This window comes from Choloepus didactylus, chromosome 5 (genome assembly GCF_015220235.1).
Source record: "Choloepus didactylus isolate mChoDid1 chromosome 5, mChoDid1.pri, whole genome shotgun sequence".
Lineage (NCBI taxonomy): Eukaryota > Metazoa > Chordata > Mammalia > Pilosa > Megalonychidae > Choloepus > Choloepus didactylus.
Genome location: NC_051311.1, coordinates 167,660,738 through 167,674,124, shown reverse-complemented (window position 1 = coordinate 167,674,124; position 13,387 = coordinate 167,660,738). Strand labels below are relative to the sequence as shown.

Below are 13,387 nucleotides of genomic sequence, written 5' to 3'. Positions count from 1 at the left end.
CTGTTTAGTTGATCAGTTTTTGACTTCTTGTTTTTCTGTTTCTTGCCCTGCCTCTGCATAGCCTTCTTGTGTGATGTTCTCCTCAGATATGGTCAACCCCAGTCAGGTTTTCCCAGTCCAGAGAGTCCCAGGTCTCAGGAGGAGGGTACGGAGTTTCCTTGAGAATCAGACCCTCCTGTGAGGCCTTTAGACTCTATGCTTCTCCTAGCAGGTGGTGCTTTCCAGCCTGCCATTATCCCACCAGTGTAAAGAGGTGTGGAGCCTTTAGCTCTCCCGGTGACCCTGACCCTGTCAGGGGTGTGGCTTACTGAAGTTGGTTTCTGGATTCCAGCCCCTAGGGTCTGAGTTACCAGAAGTAGGGCTGCCACTGGATCATGACCATGCCCCCCTTTACTTGGGAGGTTATGGTGTTTAGTGAATTTTCTCCATCACTAGACTTACTGCTTTGTTTCTCAGAGCTACCTTAGCTCTGCTCTTGCCTGGGTCCAAATTGCAAGTCTTTGAGGCTTTCGCATAATGGGATTCTTAGAATAATTGTTTTAGAAATAGAGAAAAAGATTTTAAAAAAAGAAAAAAAGAAAAGGGCCCAGTATAAACTATTTACAGTCCTTGCAGATCTAATGGGCTGTTAAAATGCTAAGAGATAAGGAGTTGAGGGCCATTAAGGAACAATCAAGAAAGCAGAGAAACAGACTCTTCAGACAAGGGTCCTTGCCCTCTGGATTTGCATATGCACCTAGTTCTGTTTGAGCCCTGCCCTTTTCTGTATTATATTCACCAGAACTCCAAAAGGTCTCTGACTGCTCACAGATTCTCTGGTGTCTGGTCTCAGTCTATATATGTTTGGAGGTTTTGATCAGCAGTCGGAGTTTTCAATCTGAGCTGCAACTGCAGTTCTCCCTCCTGGTTCCCAGAACCGGCAGCCCCTCCTCCCACAGGACTGTGCCTGGCAGGGAGGGGCGCAGATCCCCTGGCCAGGAGAACTTAGAGATTTCACTGATCTCAGCTGTTCCACGCATTCATGAGTGTTGTATGAAGTATGCCCAAAGTCAGATTGCTCTTCAGTGTCCTGTCCATGCAGTTCCTGGCTTTTTACCAACTGCCCTGGAGGAGTAACTAAAACCCACACCTCACCACTCTGCCATCTTGCCCCACCTCCCATCTTGCCCCACCTCTTAGACTGTTTTCCTTGTCTACAACCACTTCCTGGAGGGCAATTCAGGGGAGAAAGGCATGACAGAGGGATATTTCTCATCAGTCTTTCCCAGCTGAAACAGGATCAGGGACCCATGGAGTAAAGCCATTCTGGTTCCAAAGTTCCCATCGGGGCATCAGGAATGACACCTGGAGTCTCCTCCACATTTTCACAGGTAAACACTTTCATGACTTACCCAGCAAAGGCAACCCTACAGCCCTGAAGAAGCATTGCATCTTTAAGTCTCCCCTGCAACTATTGTCTGGGATGGATTGGAATAGTGGCTACCCTCCAAACCAGATCCCCTCCTATCTGAAATTGCTAATCAAAAGCCGTGATCTGTGAACAGCCATGCCTACACCTGGTCTTGGGTGAAAGAATTTCATGTGCTTTTCATTCACCAATGATGTAACTGTGGGCTGAATTTCCAGCAGCCTGCCACAAGAATGTGGGATGGCTACTGGTAACTGCACCACACAGAGCAGTTTTTAATGTAATTTACCAGCATATTCCTCCTGCCATTTGCTGAGTGTTGCTCGGTGTTCCACTGGCCTCTGAAGTCTCAACAGTTTTGTTTCAGACGGTTTCTTCCTGTTTAATTCTGGTGGAAGGACTGAATCCTGTAGCTGTAATCTTGCTGTAATCTCCCCCTCATTTTCTAAAGCTTTTTTTTTTACTGTGAACTTTAACATATACATAACAGTGATAACTTTCAAAGTACGATTTAACAAGTAGAGAGCAAATTTCAAAAAATATCATGGGTTACAGTTCCACATCTTCAGCTAATTCCCTTATTGTAAAATATAACATACATACAGAAAGGTGTTAGCTTTCAATGTACAACTCAACAAGCAGTTATATATGTAATTTCAAAAATTGTTATGCGTTACATTTCCACCATTTCAGTTCTTTCCCTATTATTCAATATAAGGTATATACAGAAAGTTGAAGACTTTCAAAGCACAGTTCAAAGAGGAGCTGTAAGACAAATCTCAAAGGATTTTATAAGTTACAGTTCCACTATGTCATTTACCTCCTTCCAGCTTTTCCAACACCCCAGCATCCAAATATATATATATATGTGTATGTATAAGGATGTATTTATATATATATATTTATATATTTATATTTATTTATATCTATAAAGTTTCAGTATTATCTTGTTTGTTGCTACGCCTTCCTCTCACTTAATATCTTTCTCCCCAGCATCCAAATATATATATATGTATTCATATTTATATAAAGTTTCAGTAATCTTATCTTGTTTGTTGCTACCCCTTCTCACTTAATATCTTTCTCTATCTTCAGGGGTAGCTAGACAGTGATCACCCTAACTTGTTCATATTGAAAGGGCATGTCAACAACATAGAGAAGGGGGCTGCATCTATTGCTCTTGCCTCTGGGTTTTAGGACTTGTCTGGTACAGGAACACTCTGGTGGATTTAAGTTTTTGAAAGATAAAATTTGGTGAGTGAATCTTTTTTAGAGATTCAGGTAGAGACCTAGGTATTTGGGGACTACTTTTGCTAAGGGCATAGCAGACTGTGGCCATTTGGGATGTCAAGCTGGAGTTTGCCTTTAAGAGAAACCTCCAGAATAGCATCTCAACTCAATTTTCCCCTCATTTTTAGACAGTTTGGCTGGGTATAGTATTCTTAGTTGGGAATATTTTGCTTTCAGCAAAACCTCCCTGGTTTTCTTTGAGAAAACAGCACTTAGTCTTACTGAGGGTCCTTTGTACATGGAATGTTGCCTCTCTCCTGTGACTTTCAGAATTCTTTCATTATCTTTGGTATTTTACTTTGATTATCATATGCCTTGTTGTAAGTTTACTTGAATTTATCCTGTTAGGTGTTTGTCGAACATGGTGGTTGTGTATATAGATGACTTTTGTTTAAATTTGGGAACTTTTCAGCCATTGTTTCTTTGAATATTTTTTCTGCCTCTTATCCTTTTGAGACTCACACAGTGTGTATATTCGCATGCTTGCTGGTGTCCCATGGGTCTCTCAGGCTCTCTTCACATTTCTTTATTATTTTTTCTTTCTGTTCCTCACACTGAATGAATTCATTTTCTTACCTTCAAGTTCACTGATCATTTTTCTGCAAGCTCTACTCTGTTTTTTAATTCTTCTGGGGTATGTTTTGATTTATGTTATTGGGTTTTAAGCTGTTCTTTGGTTACTTTTCTTGATTTTTGTATTTTTATTGACATTCTCTTGATGTTCAGCTATTATTTTCCAAATTTCCTTTATTTTTTCTCCACATTTTCTTTCGGCACTTTGAGCACACTTAGTACTATTCTTTTCAATGCAATGTTTTTGAGATATATTCACACAGCATAGAAACCATTGGAAGTATACATTCACTGGCTCACGGTATCATTACATGATTGTGCATACAGCCCCATGATGAAATTTAGAACATTTTCATTACTCCAGAAAAGAAATTTTAAAAAAAGAAAACCCTGATTCTCCCATGTTGCTTATCCCCCCATTTTATTGACTCATAGTGTTTGTGTTATACATTTGTTACTGTTGGTGATAGAGTATTAAAATATTACTGTTAACTATAGTCCATAGTTTGCAATAGGCACATTTTCCCCATTACCCCTCTATTATCTCCTAATAATAGTGTTTGACATCTGCTCTAGTTCCTAAAGAACTTTTTATATTTGTACAGTTAACCATGTATATTGCTCACCACAAGATTCACTGTTATACATTCCCTTGTTCTAACCACCAACTTTCCTGTCAGTGACATACATGACTCTATCCACCACATTCACACAGCATTCAGCACTGTTATATATTCTCACAATAAAGTGCTGCCTTCACTTCTGTCCACTTCCAAATATTTATGTTTGCCTGATTTATACTTTCTGCACATATTAAGCAATTGCTTCCCATTCTTTAACCTCATTCTAAATCCTGGTAGCCTGTATTTTCTATTTTATGTCCATGAGTTTGTATATTATAATCAGTTCATATCAATGAGTTCATACATTTGTCCTTTTATGTCTGACTCATTTTACTTAACATAATGTCCTCAAGCTTCATCCATGTTGTTGCATGTTTCAGGACTTCATTACTTACTGTTGAATGCTATTCCCTCATATGTAGATACTACATTTTGCTTATCCATTCATTGGTTGATGGACATTCCATATCCATCTTTTGGCATTTGTGAATAATACCTCTATGAACATTGGTGTGTCAATGTCAGTTCATGTCCCTAATTTCAGATTTCTGGGTGTATCCTGAGTAGTGGGATTGCTGGGTCATAAGGCAACTTTATAACAAACTGTCCTTCACAGTGACTGTACCATTTTATATTCCCACCAGAACTGAGTAAGTGTTCCAATTTCTCCATGTCCTCCCCAACACTTTTAGTTGCTTGTTTCTTTAATAGTGACCATTCTCATAGGTGTGAGGTGATATCTCATTGCAGTTTTGAATCACATTTCCCTAATAACTAGTGAAGCTGAGCACATTTTCCTGGGGCTCCTAGCCATCTACATTTCCTCTTTGAAGAAATGTCTGTTCATGTCTTTTGCCCATTTTTAAGTTGCATTGTCTCTATTGTCAAGCTGTAGGATTTATTTATATTTTCTTCACATCAAACCCTTATCAGATGTGTGGTTTCTAAATATTTTCTCACCTTGCATTGGCTGCATTTTCACCCCCTTGACAGAGTTCTTTGAAGCACAGATGTATTTAGTTTGAGGAGGTCCCATTTATCTATTTTTTTTTTTCTTATACTTTAGGCATAAGGTCTAAGAAACTAGCTCCTATCACCAAGTCTTGAAGATGTTTCCCTACATTTTCTTCCAGGAGTTTTATGGTAGTGGCTCTGATGTTTAGGTCTTTGATTCATTTCAAGTGATTTTTGGTATATAGAGTGAGCTTGGGTCCTCTTTCATTCTTTTGAATATGGACATTCTGTTCTCCAAGCACCATTTATTGAAGAAACTGTTCTGTCCAAGTTGAGTGGACTTGGTAACCTTCCTGAAAATCAATTAACAGATGTAAGGGTCAATTTCTACACTCTCAAACTGGTTCCAATGATCAATATATCTATCTTTATTCCAGTTCCATGCTATTTTGACTACTGTGGCTTCATAATATGCTTTAACATTGGAAAACATGAGTCTTCCCTCTTTATTCTTCATTTTTCAAGATGTTTTTGACTATTCAAGGCCCCTTACCTTTCCAAGTTAATTTGATAATTAGATTTTCTGTTTCTGTAGAGTAGGTGGATTGGTATTGCATTGAATCTCCAGATCAATTTGGGGAGAAGGCTTTAATATAGTACTTTCAACAATGCATAGCACATCTAGAAAGATCTATAAAGAAGTATAAGATTAGAATGATACTCTAAACCAACTAGACTTAGAGATGTATAGAACACTATACACAACAGCAAATTACACCTCTTCTATAGTGCACATGGATCATTCTTTAAGATAGACTATATGTTACGTTACAAAAAACTCCATAAATTAAATAATATTTAAATCATTCAATCTATATTATCTGCCCACAACTGAAAGAAGCTTGGAAACAGTAACAGAGAGAGAAAGGGAACTCTCACAAACATGTGGGCATCAAAAAACATACATTTAACCAACCAGTGTGTTAAAGAGGAAATCAAAAGGGAAATTAGGAAATATCTGTAGGCTGATGAAAATGAAAATAGAACATATCAAAACTAATGGCAGGGAGCAAAGGCAGTGCTGAAAGAAAAATTTATAGCTCTAAGTGCTTACCATAAAATGGAAGAATGACTTCAAATCAGACCTAACTTTGAAAGTGTAAGAACTAGAACTAGAAGTGTAAACTAAATGCAAAAGTAGCAGAAGGAAGGAAATATTAATGAACATATCATATAAATGAAATAGGGAACAAAAAACAATACAGAAAGTTGACAAATCAAAGTTGGTTTGAAAAGATGAATACAATGGGCAAATCTTTAACTAGTCCGACAAAGATGAAAAGAGTATACAAATAGTGAATATCTAATAAAAAGGAGGACTTTACTACTGACCCCACTGAAATAGAAAACACTGTCAATAAGAATACTAGGAAGAACTGTGCCAATAAGTTAACCTAGATAAAAAGGACAAATTTTTAGAAATACACAAAGGAAATCAAAGACCAAAAGAAGTGTAAGGACATTCCGTTTTCATGGGTTGAAGACTAAATGTTAAGATGTCAATCCTGTTACATGTGACCACATGGGTGAACCTTCAAGGTATGTTGAGTGAAATAAGCCAGAGAAGAGGACAAATATTTTGTCTCCTTGTAGTGAAACCATTAGAATAAGCAAATGCATGGAATTACAATCTAGATTATAGATTACCATGGGAAAGAGTAAAAAAAGGGAACAGGGAGTTAAGGTTTAAAATTTACAAGGTACCTATTTGGAGTGATGGAAATGTTTTCATAATGGATGGTGGTGATGATAACACATTGTGAATGCAGTTAACAGCACAAAATATATGTGAATGTGATTAAAAAGGACAAATGATAGATTGTATATATGTTAACAGAATAAAAAAACTCTAAGTCCAAAGAATTGCACTACATAAACAGTGAACCCAAAATTAAACCATGGAGAATAATTAATAGTACAGTTATAAAAATGTACTAACATCAGTAGTAGCAAAGTGTTAAATAATAGGGCAATATATGGGAATACTGTATTTAATATAATGCTTCTGGAAACCCAGAAGTTCCTAATAAAAACCTCCTGTTTTCAAAGAGAAATCCTGCAAATATGGCTTCACCATTGAATTTCGCTAAATATTCATGGGAAACTAATGTCTTTTATGCTCAAAACCTTCCAAATTTGAGGAAAAGGTAACTTTTCCTTACTCATTCTAAGAGGCCAGCATCATTCTAATGTCAAAGACAGAAAACATTTCAAGAAGAAATACAGCCCGATATCTCTCATGAGAACCTCTTTTATTGCTTAGATGTGGCCCCTCTCTCTAAATGAACTCTGCAGGTAAACCTCTATGTGGGACATGACTCCAGGGGTGTAAATCACCCTGGAAGTATGGGACATAACTCCCAGGGATGAGCCTGGACCTGGCCTCATAGGATTGAGAAAACCTTAGGACCAAAAGGGGGAAGAGAAATGAAACAAAATAAAGTTTAGTAGTGACTTAAAGATTTCAAATAGAGCCAAGAGGTCATTCTGGAGGTTATTCTTACCTGGTATTTAGATATCCCTTTTTAGTTTTTAGTGTATTAGAATAGCTAGAAAGAAATACCTGAAACTGTTGAACTGCAACCAAGTATCCTTGATTCCTGAAGATGATCATATTACTATATAGCTTGCACAGTGTGACTGTGTGATTGTGAAAACCTTGTGGCTCACACTTCCTTTATCTAGCGTATGGACAAACGAGTAGAAAAATGGGGAAGAAAAGTAAATGAATAATACTGGGTGAGAAGGGGTATGAAATATTTGGGGTGTTTTATATTTTCTTATTTTTTTGGAGTTATAAAAAAGTTCAAAAGTTATGAATGCACAACTCTGTTAATTCTGTGAACAATTGATTTATAAACTTTCAGTGATTGTATCATATATAAATATATCTCAATAAAATTGCATTTCAAAATTTTAATAACTGTAGTACTGGCACAAGTGGAGAAATATAGACTAATGGAATAGAATTGAGAGTTTAGAAATAAACCCTCACATCTATGGCCAAGAAACTTTTTAAGAAACCTTTTTATTTTGAAATACTTTCAATATAGCACATCTGCAAAAAATAATAAAACCTAATAGAACTCAAACATACCCATTTCATTCTAGGTCTCCAGATGTAATAATTTAAGTTTCCTGATTTGCCATATTCTATGTCTATCCATCTATGAATCCATTCTGTCATTCCATCTACATATCCATTTCTCTATATTTCTGTTTATCAATCCATTTCTGATCAAGTTTAGGTTGTATACATCATGCTCCTTGAGGACTTGATTCTGTCATGTACATTTCCTAATAGAGTACTCACTTACTTATGTAACCTTAAGTGTAGTTATCAAATTCAAGAAATTTAACATTGATAATAAAGCTCTCAGTCTATATTCCATTTTTATATGGCCTAATAATTTCCTTTTTAGCCTTTTCTCCTCTCTCATTAGATCACATCCAGGATCACATTGCATTTTATTGTCATCATCTGTTTATTTAATTGTGGGCACATATATTCAATATAAATGTACTCTTGTAAACCAGTCTCAAGCATAACATTTGGAGGGGTGAGTGACATTCATGACATTGTGGTTCCCATACTACCTTCCATTACTAAAACTTTCCCGGTTTCCCATTCTTCCCATGTCTGGCAACATATATTCTTTTCGTGAGTTTACATACTCTGATATTTTCTATGCATTTATCATGGTGCTTAAATTTAACATACTAATTCTATAACAATCTCATTTTCTGTGATACTGAATTAATTTCAATATTATACACAAAATGTGTTCCCTATACCCCTACATCCCTCTACTCTTATGTGATTCTTGTGACAGATTACATGTTTAGACATCATTTGTCCAACATCACTGATTTATCATTACATCTTATGCATTTTTCTTTTAGATCCTGTAGGTACTAGAAAGTGGATTTACTAACCAGAAATTTGGTGTACTCTCATTTATGTTTATCCATGTTGTTACCCTGACAGGAGATGTTTATTTCTTTATGTGGCTGCAATCTATTGTCTATACCTTAACATCTCTGTAACTAGTCTGGTGTTACAAACTCCCTCAGCTTTTATTTATCTGTGAGTGTAAGACAGTTTCACCAGATATCAGATATTGAGTTGGCATTTTTAAATATAGGAACTGTAGGTTTAGAAAAAAAATACAGAAAGAACTTACCCATATAGCCCCCACAGGCAGATTACTGTATTAACAGAGGTGACAGGCAGATTACTGTATTAACAGAGGTGTTTTTCTTTTATTACAATTAGTGAAGTGATAATTGCAGAGTTATCTTTAGTTTATAGTGTACATTAGCGCTCAATGTGTTGTTAAGTTTATGTTTTTCTTTATTTTTTTTTTACAATGCAAAATGGTATGCATGAAAATATTCTCATTAAATCTGGCAATGCCTATTACATACTTTTGAGACTATGGTGATGATAATATGTCATAGTATTCCATATGTATGCAATCGTGAGTCACCAAACACATAATAGTCCAGTTAAGTCATGTGTATGAGGTGATAATGAGGTGGGAGACTGTATGAGACCCTGGGTGAATTTTATGTTAGCCTGAAACATAGAAAACATTACGTAACTGGCCAACAGCAATACTCAGACCTTTCCATTTCTTTTGCAAACAACTTTATGTCACATTGAAACTTCCTACCTCTGAGACTCCATCCATCATAACACACATTTCTCCATTTTTGAGGAATAATCTGGTGTAACTCTTTCATCATATACTCACATAGCAGAGAAGTAGATGAAAGTGAGGAGTGGTATATTTATTTTACCAAAGCAAAAATAGAAAATTTTACTGACAGTTATGGAAAATTAATTACATGAGATTATGACAGCATACTAAAGCTTCATGAGCAAAAAAAATGATAAAGAATAGATATTTAAAGCTCTTTTTTGTATCCTTCCAACCATAGGTTTTTAAGAGGAATGGATTCTGTCAGTAGGTGAGAAGATGTACAGAGTGGTGTCTTCAACGAGACCATGATTTATGACAGTCTTACTTTTTTAAATATAAAGATAAATACTTCTTTAAAACAAATATTCCAACTATAATATTCAAACTACAATACAATTTTTTTAGAGACACTAATATTTTGGTGGTTTCAAGCTGTGTGTGCTGTAGAAAAAAAATATTTTTAAAGTTCACCCATTCCTATGGGTGTGAACCTGTTGTAAGTACGACTTTTGATAAGGCTTTTTCTATTAAAGCATGACCCCCTTGTTCGGTAACCCTATTATTGGAAACCTTTATCAATGCAAGCAAGACAGAAAACAGAACAAGAAGCCAAAAGCAGTGAAACCTGAGAGATCGCCAGATGCTGCCATTTGCCTTGGCATGTGGCAGTGGAACCAAGGATCACCAGCAGCTGATCTTTAGGAAGAAATGATTACCTTGATGATACCTTGATATGGACATTTGCTGAGATTCTAGCCCTGAGGGAATACATTCCCATTGTTTAAGCCAACCTGTTTCCTGGTATTTGCTGAAACAGCCTGCAGAACTAAAACATTTTGGTACCAGGAGAGCAGATTGGTGCTATTGCAAATACCAAAAATGTGGGTACAGGTTTGGAATTGGATAATGGGTAGAGGCTGAAAGAAGTTTGAGATACTTGTTAGAAAGAGCCATGTTTATTCTGAAGAGACTGTAGAAATATGGATGCTAAAGGTACTTTTGATTATGCCTTTGAAAAAAATAAGTGTGCTATTAGAAGATGGAATAAAGGAAGTCCTTTTTTTTAAAGTGGCAGAGAATTTGGCAAAATTGAGCTCTGATGTCAGGTGGAAGGCAGAACTTTAAAGAGCTGAGATATTTATCTTAGGAGATTTCCAAGCTCAATGTGGAAGGTGCAGCCTTGTTTGTACTTGCAGCTTATAGTAAAATGTGAAAAGAAAGGCATAAGTTGAGAAGTGAAATTCTGGGCACAGTGGAACCAGAAATTGATAGTTTGGAAAATTCCAAGTTTCTGAAAAGTGAGTCCCCAGAGAAGAGTACTCCATGTGAGGGTTTCACTGAACATGGAACCAGTCAGCATTTCAGTGCAAGTTGGGATTGGAGGCGAAGTTATCCAGGAAGGAGCTATGGAAAGCCCTACTGTCTGATAGTTTGGAAACCTGTGTACTACATGTAAACCCAACAAGCCTTTTTTTTTTTTTTTGCAAGATCTGTATGAACAGAACTGCTGTCGCCTGTATTTAAAAGGACAGAAAAGGGCAGAATGAAGGAAAAATGCTCCACATCACTAGCCATTGCAGGTACACAAATCCAAACCATTATTACTACTTCACATCCATTAGAAAGGCTATTTTAAAAATGGAAAATTACAATTCTTGTAGAGGATGGGGAGAAATAGGAACACTCACTGCTGTCTGGAATGTAAAATGGTGCAGATGCTTTGAAACACAATTTGGCACTTCATCAGAAAGTGCAGTATAGAATTACCACATGACCCCACACTCCCATTTCTACATATATACCTAGAAGATATGAAAGCAAGGACTTGAACAGATCTTTTAACACCAATGTTCATAGTGGCATTATTCTCAGTTTCCAAAAGATGGAAACACCCCAATGGTCTATCAGCTAATGAATGGGTAAACAAAATGTGGTATATATACATAATGGAATATTATTCAGTCATAATAAAAGAATGATGTTCTTGTACATATAAAAACATGGATGTACTTTGAAGACTTCATATTGAATGAAATAAGCCAGACACAGAAAATGACACATATAGTGTGATCTCACTAACATGTTTTTGCAATGGATGAAACATTTAGGATAACAAACTCATACAGTCAGAATCTAGGATATAGGTTACAAAGGGACGGGGTGGGTGTAGGCAATAGGTTAATGCTTAAAATGTTGAATTTTCATTTGGGATGATGGAAATGATTTGGTAAAGAGTGCTGTTGATGTAGCACATCACTGAGTGTAATTAGCAGCATTTAATTATATATTTAATTGTGGTTAAGGGTGAATTTGGGGTTCTGCATATGGTAATAGAATAAGAATGAATCCATAGAACTGCAGAACAGAAACACTGGGCCATAACTTAAATCATAGACTGTAGTTAATATAATTATAAAAATTTGCTTTCATCAATTGTAACAAATGTTCCATGGGAAGGCATGAAGGGGAGTACATAAGTTAATAATCTTGTTAATAAATAAAATACATGGAAATATTAAGTGTAAAAGGAGCGTGATGTATATGACTTCTCAAATATTGAGAGGACCATAGAAAGGTATATGATAGAAAGGTAGATACATATACGAAAAGAAGGAATGGTACTGAAAATGTTGAAAGACTTTAAAAGTTGGTGGTTCTTGTTATCTGGTTGGATGGTAGGTTGGGACAATCTGTTCATATGTCCTAATAATGTCTTTTGGGGCATTTTCTCCAGCATTAGTAAATCTAGTCTGGGATCATATATTTCCTTTATTGTTGTCTCTTTGATCTCTCTCTGTGTGTCTCTCCGTCTTTTTTTTTTGAGAAACGCAGGCAAGATCAACTTTCATATCTCAGCCACTCCAAAACATACAACTTAGTGGGAATAATGACACTAAAAAATGCCATGCTTCCCTCACCAACAGGTATTGCCCAGCATTTCCTCTCACTTCAAAAACTCTGCACCCATGATAAATTAATTACCCACTCTCCCTTCTCCCATAACCCAGAACCTGTGCTCTACTGTCTGCCCCAATGAATTTGCACACTATAGCTAATTCATACAAGTAGAATCATACAGTATTGGTTGCTCTGTGTCCTCAAGGTTCATCCTCATGTCAGCATGCATCATAACCTCATTCCTCTCTAGTAAGGAATAGTGAACAGTATTTCAATGAATGTATACACCACCTTCTATTTATGCATTCATATGCTGTGGACCTTTAGGTTGCCTCTGCCCCTTGGCTACTATAAATGGTGCTATTAACTTTGAGGTAGAAATATCTGCATGGTCCCAGCTTTCAATTCTTTGGGTATATACCTAGAATTAGGAATGCTGGGTCAAATGGTATTTCCATACACAATTTCCTTAGGAACTATGAAATGTCTCACACAGCAGCTGCATAATCTCACAATCTCACTAAGAATGTACGGAGTCCCATTTCTCTCTACCCTCGACACCATCTACTACATTCCTAGTTTTTAAAATTAATGTGTTCCTAGTGGGTGTGACTAGGTGTCTCAGTGTTGCTTTGATTTGCATCGCCTGGTGGCCAGTGATATTGAACATCTTCTTAAGTGTTCCTCAGCCACCTGTACATCCTCTTTGGATATATGTCTTTTCAAATCCTTTGGCTATTTATATAGTGAACACTAGAAATGCTTCTCATTTCATTCTGTGCATATTTTTCCACGATTTTCTTTCTGGTTACCATGGGACTTAAGTTTAACACTGTATATCTATAACAATCTCATGTTTTTATATCAACTCAGGT

General features: G+C 36.4%; 1 protein-coding gene across 3 annotated transcripts in view; it reads left to right on the top strand.

Moving 5' to 3' along the window:
* Window positions 1-13,387, top strand: part of LOC119534683 (zinc finger protein 596-like) — a 44,265-nt gene that overhangs the window by 17,784 nt on the left and 13,094 nt on the right. The window contains exon 1 of one of the 3 annotated variants that reach the window (XM_037837309.1): window positions 11,176-11,194. The exons of the other annotated variants lie outside the window; for them this stretch is intronic. The gene's annotated coding sequence lies outside the window, so the exon portion shown is untranslated. Of the gene's footprint in view, window positions 1-11,175; window positions 11,195-13,387 lie in introns of those variants that run through there. 3 annotated transcript variants of the gene reach the window in all.